The sequence below is a fragment of the Salvia splendens genome, unplaced genomic scaffold, assembly GCF_004379255.2.
Source record: "Salvia splendens isolate huo1 unplaced genomic scaffold, SspV2 ctg701, whole genome shotgun sequence".
Taxonomy (NCBI): Eukaryota; Viridiplantae; Streptophyta; class Magnoliopsida; order Lamiales; family Lamiaceae; genus Salvia; species Salvia splendens.
The window spans coordinates 10,387-20,613 of record NW_024599369.1 but is presented as its reverse complement, the minus strand read 5'-3'; the positions used below and the strand labels follow the sequence as shown (position 1 = coordinate 20,613).

Below are 10,227 nucleotides of genomic sequence, written 5' to 3'. Positions count from 1 at the left end.
TTTATGTCTTTAGGTGTAAAAATGAATTGAGGAGTATATAATTATTGATTTGTTATTATATAATATAGTTTTATATTTTAAAATCTTATATAGTTTATATTGTTTCTTATTTTAATTAATCAATTAACAATTTAAAATTGTATGATAAAAAATATTCGTTCGTGCATCACACGTGACGTGAGTTAAAACTAGGTATTAAAATACAAGAACTAATATTTGTACACGTGTAGAACACCATAAAATGGGATGAAGGTTCCCACATCCACATGCATGTCCAAGTGCCCAACCCAAACAATAACACTACCACGTTAGGTTTGGTAGACAAAATTAAATAGGAAGCAAGATAGATATGATTCTTTGCAAAGTTATTTGAGTGAACTTAGATAATTCAATTCATGTCCTACCCATTAAAGACATGAACCAAAGTCTTGAAGGAAAAAACTCCTCAAAAAGCCACATAAACCTACAACTGCACGCATCCTTCATTAAAGGAATGCAACTCTTTGCCTCCAAAATTGATATACCAAAAACAAAGAGAAATGACAACCATATGGCAACTTTAAATGAAATACAATCATATCCAACTCCTATGCAAATAAAAAATAGTATGTCAACTTATTTGAGTGACTTTCAATGAGATATATAGTGGAAGACTAACATTTGTTGAAATAAAAAGACAACAAAATAAGTAACAAGACATCAAACAAAAAACTACTATTGCCCAAATCAAACACTTAATTTACCAAATCAAAGTGGCAACACTCTTTCTTGCAACTCGCAAGGAAAAAACTACTACTACTACTACTACTACTACATTTCATAATTCAATGAATCAAATCAACCAGTCCAAAAAAGAGTGTTTTTACTACTACTTTTTTTAAAGGTCTAGAATCACTTCAAACACACACACACACACACACACACACACACACACATAAAAAGAATCATCCTTTCATTTCACCCCTTTCTCTTTCTCTTTCTCGAAATTCTTGCTCCAAAATAAATCATACAGAAACAAACTCAATGAACTCATCTTTTTAATGTCACAATAAATCATAATCCCCTAACCTAATCAACCAAGAAAAAAAAATTCAATCTCATTTACAACACTTAGCTAAAAGAACCAAGAAAACAATCAAGAACACAATCGAAGAAATCCCAATTGCAAAACCAAGAACAACCTTACTCGGCCCACTGCTATGCTTCTTCTTCTCCCCCACATTCTCCTCTTCATCATCATAATCCCCATCGCTCGAGTCATCCGCCGACGAATCCTTCGCCGGCGGCGGCGACAGAGGCAGCCCGTGCTTATCACAGGCGGCAAGCCCAAGCTTCAATTTCGACCCCAAAACGGTGCGGTTGTAGCAAAGATTGGAATTTTCACCGACCTTAAACACCTCCAATCGCTGTATAAACGTCGCATTGAATGGCAATACTCCATGGAAGGAATTGCTCGCGAGATTCAAGTGCTTCAGCTTCTTCATGTCTCTGATGAAATTGGGGATTGTACCATTGAGCTGGTTTGAGCTCAGATCGAGATGCGTCAGCGCCGCCATTGCAGCTAGGGATTCCGGAATTGGCCCGGAGAGAGAATTGGATGAAAGAGGAGATTCTGGAGAGAGCTCAAGTCGCCGATTGTGGAAGGAATCGTGTCGTTGAGGGAATTTGAGGAGAGATTCAGATGCAGGAGATTCTCTAATTGGGTGAGTGAATTGGGATTTTCCCCTTGAGATTGTTCGTCGATAGATCGACGAATGTGAGATTTGAAGAATGCCAGTGTTTGGGGAGATTTCCGGTGAGATTTGTGTTTGAGAGAGTGACGGAATGAAGGAATTTCATGCCGGAGAGGATGATGGTGGGGCCGCTGGCGGTGACGGCGACGTGGGAGACGGTGAGGGAGGTGAGATTCTGGAGGCGGCTGAGCCAGACGCCGGTGAGTTTGTTGAGGCTGCTGACGGCGGCGAAGGAGCGGAGATTGGAGGCGAGCTCGGAGGGGAATTTGATGGGAGAGACGGGCAGTTGAGGAAGGAGAGGGAGGTGAGGGTGGAGAGGGATTTGAGGGCGGCGAGGGAGAGGGCGACGTCGTCGGAGCAGTTGGCGAGGGTGAGGGAGAGGAGGTGGCGGAAGGGGGAGGAGGAGTCGCAGGAGATGGAGGGAGAGTGAGAGCAAGGATCTTTGGAGGTGGGGATGTTGAGGGATTGGAGAGCGAGGAGCTGTTGGGGTCGAGGGTTGAGGGGGAAATGGGGGAGGATCGGGTGGGGGTTTGGGCTGGGGTGGGGGTGCGGCGGCGGCGGCGGCGGTGTGGTGGAGGAGGAGGGAGAGGTGGATGAGGAAGAGGAAGCGGAAGAGGAGGAGGGGAGAGGGATCTGGTGCCATTTTTGCGAGTGTAATAGTAGTAAAAGATTTAGTTTTGTGATATGTCAAGTTTTATGTAGGGATGATGATGATGATGATGATTTGAGTGATGAGTGAGTGTGACAGTTGGTTTGATGAAATTTTAATAAATAAGGCCTGGGTTTGTTTGTTTATATTTAATAAAAGTACCTACTACGTTGGCGCATAAAATTTTCAAGGCAATCGAGTTTAATGGTTCTATAAATTATTTTTCGATTTCAAAATCTGTTGAAGATATGCAGAAAATACTTTAAGCAATTGTGAGAGTATATTGGTGATTTAAAATATGATAATTTTTCTTTGATGTTATGCAGAAAAACTCAAGTAGTAGTACTATTTAATTTTTGTGAGAGTATATTGTGTAATTCGATAAGGTATTTTTCGGTTGCTAGTTTTATTTAATCTCAACATGAGATAGGCTTTTTCATTACTCAATCATATATGAAAGCTGGAAATATATATCTTAAAAACCACTGAAAATGTGTAGACCCTTTTGGAGATTAATAGTAGGAGTAATAAACATGCAAAAGACAATTAGAATAATTATTGAACCACACATAAGACTGAGACTACCTACCGTTGGTGGTCCGAAACCCAATACGCCCTTACATATAGCTGGAAACAGGTATTCTCATTTCTCAGGGTGGATTTTGAAGGATTTTTAACAATAAATATCAGTCGTATATTTAGATTCACTTAAAGTTGAATTTATTTTCTGCTGGTTCAATGAAATATTTATCCATCTTAAATTCACAAATATTTTTACGACTGTTAAAATCAACCTATATTTTAGATGCAAAACTAAAATTCTGTTTAGTTATTTTATTTAAATATTTATTAATAATTACAAACAGGAAATTAAAATTTTATTTAACAATTTGAAATCTAGAAAATAAATGTTGAAATCCATCTTTCCGTCCATTGCCTCTGAATTGTGGCAATTCAATTTGATTATTTCAGCATTAACATGCATTTTGGGTTACAATTATTCCTTTCCTTTCGTTTTAGGCTTCGAAAAATTATTGAAATTTTCATTTGTTTTGACAATGTCACATTATTTACTACTACCATAATGAATGCTCCTAAAATGGATGGTTAATCTACATTTATTGCCTCACATGAACATGAAACTACGAACTAGTAGTAGAATGGAGTATCAATTAAGTACTCCTATTTTAGAGGCAAAAGTACCACCCCATTAAATCATGGGCTCACAGTTTAGGGAGTATCAAGACCAAAAAAAAAAAAAAATTTGTATGAGCAGGCCATGAAGAGCAGCACTCGTGTATTCTCTGAAGTACTCGGGAATGGACAGTCCGAGTCCGAGTCCGAGTAAGAGAGACACCCCGACTATGAAAGGTTCTTCAACGAGTTCATGTTCGTGAACTGCAAGAACGCCAGCCCCACAGACGCTGCCCCATGCCCATCCATGCACAATCAATCGATCGATCACATTTTACGTTGGAACAACAACAAAAACAACAAGATAACAGAACGCTCATCAACAAGGCCAACCATAACGCAATATATATATAGCTGCAAATATAGTGAAAGGTATTGATGCAAAACATGCTCCAAACTTGCCTGCACATATTCAAACTTGTCACTATCTCTACTCAACCTGTTTTACTCAGTTTGCATAATTCGATGATATGATATGACGGCAGCATTGCTTACCTAGAAGCAAAGAAGATCATGAAACCAGCCGAAATTTGGATTACACATCGACTGCCAACTCTAGTGCTTCCAAGAAGAACAATATTTTCACTGTTTTCATTTGTAAACATGTCAGAAAGTGAACCCTGTAAAAAATAGACCTACCAATCCACTCAAACAGATTAAAACACTTGCACAGAAACTGTGGATCCAGTATCTGTCCTAAACATTCCATCCAAACTTTACATAAGTTTTTCCATTCATAGACAATGACATCCTATCAAACTAACTAACCATGGTGCTGAAGAGATGAGGTTTGCTCTGTCAGTGCAGCAATTCATCGGGATGATCAGTTATCAGTTACCTTATTTTTATGTGCTAATCAACAACAAAATAGGATCATCTGAAACTGAAATATCGAACAGGCATACCACTGGAAAGCCTCTATCAAGAAGACCAAATCCCACTAGAGAAATGACTGGAGCCATCCCAAGTGAATTCATCTCATCATCTAACACTGTGTGGGCCCAATATTAGAGATTATCTTTGATTTTATATATATATTTTTGTCCCCCTCAACGTCCCTGAATATAATCCTCATCATTCCAATTTCAAGGTGTTTTCAAGATTATAACTTCTTCTAACTATTTAATGCAGTGGTCACATACGATTAAAAATCCAGGTCTTCTTTGCTTCCTCTATGATGATTCTGCATATTTAGATCCTTACCTATTGAACTACTGAGAATGTAATGATATTCTTTACTGGATAACAATACAAAAACTTATTAGTAGGAGTAATATTTTACTAATCTCATTCTACTTTAATTTTGTCTTCACTCATGACTCAACCTCCATTATTTTCCAGTCAAGATTTGTTTTTTTCTTTCGTTAGAAAGGGAGCCACGTGCTAATTACCTTATCTCATGTCCAAAAACATGATTATAGTACAAAAAAAAGTACTTTATCTTAGAGAAATTACGACCTTAGCAGCCTAACGGATTGAGTTTTTCACTACTGCTAGTCGAGAACTCGCTGCTCTTCGATCTCGAACACGTGTCCTCGTCCGTTGTGTTACACGCGCTAATCCCAATCAACGGCCGTGCACCTCCATTAACTTGTAGCTGCATTACAAACTCCAATTTCCTAACAATGTCGTTCATTGATGGCCGATCAATCCCTTTCTCCACGAGGCATGCTACGGCTATTTCTCCAAAATTGCTCAAGCATTCAGCTGCAATCTGGCCCTTGAGATTGGAATCCACAATCTGATCAACTGTCCCTTTCCCATAGCAAAATGCAGCCCACTCTGCTAAATTCACTTGCTCTCTTGGTAATGTTGCGATTATTGGCGGCCTTGCACATAAGACTTCCAGCAACACCACCCCGAATGAGTACACATCGGATTTCAGCGTCAGCTGTTTTCGGCGGTAGTACTCTGGGTCAACATAACCCAAGCTGCCTTTGACGACCGTACTAACGTGTATGGACTTGGCCATTTTGGAGAGGCCGAAGTCCGACACCTTGGCCACCCATTTCTCATCGAGAAGGATGTTACTGGACTTGATGTCGCGGTGGATGATGGTGCCACTGCTGTGGAGGTAGTCCAGCCCCTTGGCGGCACCCACGCAGATCTGGAGGCGCTGCTTCCACGTCAAGGGTGAGTTTTCGGAGTTGTAGAGGTGGTCGTGGAGGCTGCCGTGGGCCATATAGTCGTACACCAGGATCATCTCGCCGTCGTCGCCACAGTAGCCGACGAGGGAGACTAGGTGGAGGTGACGAAGCTTGAAGAGCACGTCGATCTCGGTGAGGAACTCGCGAGTGCCTTGCCTGGAGGTGGAGTTGAGCCTCTTGATTGCGACAGGTACGTTGCGGATGAGGCCTTTGTAGACGCGTCCAAAGCCTCCCCTGCCGATGACGAAGCTGTCGTCGAAGTTGTCTGTGGCGACCTTGATCTCGTCGATGGACAAATACCTGCACGAATCAGGAGTCGACCTTGACTTCGTCGAAAGTGTTGCCAACGATGACTCGGTCACACTTGTGCCCGCCGTGTCCTTCACTTTCTGCCGCCGCATAATCAACATAGCCACGGCTGCAACCACCACAACTACGCCGATAACACTCCCCACCACAACACCGATTTTCTTCTTCTTTGCGGCTGCTGGTAGGTGGTTCCACTGTAGTGATGCCGGCGGTGAATTTATCACGAGTTCAGGGTTGGATGCAGCAAAACTTCCTGCCGAATCATTGAGTTTGAAAATTTCTAAGCCATTCAGCAAAACGTTAATGTATCTTGGTTCTGTCACCAAAGATAACCGCAGGTCTTGCTTTCCACGATTTCCAACATTAGGTACCCATGTTATGTAGTCTTTGAAGATGGGAATATCAGGCCCGCCGGCCAAGGAGATGACATCAACTTCAATACCTTCCACTTTATTGTTGATGTTTATGTTAAACACCCTTTCGTTTGTATGTTTGAGAAGAAATTCACAGAAATGGAAACGGAGCAGATATTGGAATCCAGAATCAACAGGAAATGCCCACACTAAACTTATGCTGAGGTTGGTCATAATTCTAGCAGATTTGTATACATTAGGCGGAGCAGTGTAGGGAGGAGTACTGTTGGTGTAGTTGATCACAACTCCCTTGTCATGTGGCGTCCACCCATAATCGCAGCAGAATATGTAGTCATCATCAGGACTCCATCCCCGAAACATGCCGCTACTAGGCCCACTATCTTCTCCGATGTCTACAGCGCCGCCGCCCACATTCAGACGGTAAAGATTCTCCAAAGCCGTGTCGCTGTTGAGATCAAACAAACTGTTTTCAAATTTGATTTCCACGCCTTCTTCCGAAGGTAGAGTTTATCAGGGATCGACACAATCTCGATTCCATTTACAAAAGCAGAGGAGTTTGGATTAGGAGTGAAGGTTAGATCGAGTTTTTGGGTTGCTCTGATGTTAACAATGAATTCCAACATAAAAGAAGGTTTTGTTAAATTCTTAGAATGAAGGAAAGCACTGAAGTTTGTAAACAGGGTGAAGGCATTTGCATTGACTGAGAATAAAGATAGACGAGTGTCAATGTCCGAGTAGACGTTGGGATAGAAGTAAAGGCGGAGGAATTTCTGGCCTTCACTGAGGGGAAAAGTGTATGTGAAAGGGGAGTAGAAGACACGAGCAGTCTCGTAAGGGACTGGAAAAACCGAAGATTCCATGGTGGAAGCATCGGAAGAGGAAGATATGGAGGGGGCGACTGATGGGGTGTATTTCGAACCTTGATCACTTTCCCAGCTCCGGAGTCTGGTGTCGTTTGTGGTTGCTGATGCGCCGCAGCTAAGGAGGATTAGTTCTGTGGCGGTGTACGCTTCCACGGTTTTGAGTGTTGAATGTATAGAGATGAGGAAGAACAAGTAAAGAGGGTGGGATATCATGGTTGTAGAGTGAGATTGAGCTTGTTTAGCATGTTGAGGCAGCCAATTTCTGGCTATTAAATTGCAGTGAAGTGCCAGGAAATGACAAGAGTAACAAATGGTGCCAAAGACTTGCAAGTCAATGACTTGGCATTATGTGAAAAAAATGTGCATCCAAAAATAACACAGTCACACACCAAAGCACAAGGTAATGATACTGATACCAAAGTTCATAATTTTATTTTCAAAAACCAGTGATGACAGCAAAAAACAAGGATAGATAAGTAGAACATTCAAAGAGCAAAGCACAAGGCACAGATATACTCCTATAAGATTTTATTTTCGAAAACAGAATATACTAATTTAGAATTAGATATATTATTGAGAATACCTTCCCAAGATCTCCAAGGAAGGAACTGGACACTGCAGCATATCTGAAGACAAAAGGTTATAATAAGAAGGCATTAGAGATTGAATAGTCTTCAAACAGAAACACAATGAAATTCTCAAGAATAAACAATTGCATCACTACCTTGGGCCTTGGCCGACTTAATCAAGGCCAATAGGAAAAGCATGAAAGAAAAGTGATTTGATGATGAAGGAAAAGAAGAATGAATTAAAACTGAATGCTATATGAAGACATTGCAAAGGAAAGGAAACACCAGCTCTCAATGTTTTGTATAGACATTGTTGCTTAACATCAACAATCTGAAATGAAGCCAATCATCAGCAACCTCTTCCATAGTATCGAAAACTCGTTAGTATATAGTACTCGTGTACTCGATTCTAAACTACCCAGTCACTGTAAAACTATGATAATCAGGACATATACTGAAATACTATCTAATCTATGGAAGTATTATGGTGATTGGTTTCTGACGAGCAATGAGAATTATCCACATGACAAACTGTAATAAAACACAAATCTCATCCACGGAAATCAAGATTCAGTTTTGATCAGATATCAGTAACAAAATAAAAGCATAACACATGTAACATGACAAAAAAAACTCCCATCAATAGATACACACACATACATACATATAAAATGAATCAATGAATGTGTCAATTTGAATCTAATGCAGCTGAAGGTGATATTTACGGAAAAACTTGAATTTGAATTTGAATTTTGAACTATACAAAAAAGAAGAAAACCCAACATGAAACACTACTTAAATAAAAAAAAAATTAACACTAATCTCATCATCTAACAGCAGAAGCCACTGTGTGAGCCCAAGATTTGAGATTATCTTTGATTTCCATCTCACTTGTTGCAGAAGAAGGAACCCTCCATTTCATCAATCTTTCCTCTTCGTAAAACTCCCACGCTTCTGATAGATACGGCTTCGCCCTCATTCTAGAAGCTTCCTCAATTTTTCGATCAATTTTCTGCCCTAATTTTTGCAGGCCGGGATGATTTCAACCAGGGCCGAATCCACCTTGTCTTCCTCCGAAAAAACGAAGCCAATGTCGATAAATCCTTTCACCTCTTCGAATTCCAGCTGCGACATGCTCTTGCTGAGCCGCTTCTTCCTCCTTCCGTCGACGGCGGCTTTCCTCGCCAGCGAAATCTTCGGAGTTTCCGATGAAATTGAGAACTCTCTGTCGGAGAATATGGTTTGGAGGTGGGGGGTTTTGAGGACTGAATCGGGAGAGGGGTTGTGTGTTGTGAGACTCGACAGCTCTTCGCTCTTCGATCTCGCGAGAGACGAAATTTGGCGCGAAAATTTTTGATTGGGTTGATTCTGTGGGATTTGGAGGTGGGGGAATGGTGGCGGCGCTGGTGAGATTGAGGTTTCCGGCGGTGCTCCGATGATTCCGAGGTGGAACCACCTGGAATCGAAGAGATTTAGAACAGTTTGAGGTTCCATAAATGGCGGCTGATTAAGAGTGAAGGTGTTGAATGTGGTTTAGATTTTGAGAGGGAGTTTGTTTATGTATGATGGTTGTGAATTTGTTATGGACGGAAATGCCCTTGTTATGCAAATTCCTAATTTACTCGTTTTTGCTTCCTAAATATTTTTTAAATTCTAATAACTTTACCGTTATGACTATTGACCAGCATTCTGAGTTTCCTCGACTCTTCTAATTTTTGCATATATGCTTTTTGAATATTCTTGGTTATTTGGTCGTAACATGATTGTAAATGTTATGAAATTATGATTGGATTAATCATGTTACTAGATAAATTTTGTAATCTGTTTTGATTCAATATGAATTTTATTTTTAGAGAAATTGCTTTAACTTTATGAAGGAAATTAAGTGTAAAATTAGTGTAATGATATAATATGAATGTAATAATAGTATGAGACCCACTTATAAAAAAAGTTAATGAGTTTTTAAATTATGAATATCACAAAATAGTAAAATGTGTCATTATTTTGTGAAAAAATATATTATTAACATTTTTTAAGTCAAGAATAATTATAATATTACTCTTATTTTATAAATTAATAGTTAACTAAGAAAATCAAAATGTAAATTATTATGTTGTTATCAATTATTAACTTATAAATAAAGTATCAACATACTATTATTAAAATTATTAATTATAATAATAAATAATAATGTAATTAATTACATTATTATATTCTCTATTATTAGCATATATTAAGTAATCATAAATTTAAAATTATGAATCATATGATTATGTATTATCGTTATTTGACCAATTAAAAATTTCAAACTTCAATTATTGAGGCAATTAGTTAATTACTACATTTAATTAATTAATACAATAAATTCAAAATTTTAATATTTTTTTGA

The 10,227-nt window shown here is 39.3% G+C and overlaps 2 pseudogenes; both read right to left on the bottom strand.

Moving 5' to 3' along the window:
* Positions 1–935: 935 nt before the first annotated feature.
* LOC121791002 lies at positions 936–2,302 on the bottom strand (annotated as a pseudogene).
* Positions 2,303–5,027: 2,725 nt separating this feature from the next.
* LOC121791001 lies at positions 5,028–7,503 on the bottom strand (annotated as a pseudogene).
* Positions 7,504–10,227: the final 2,724 nt, after the last annotated feature.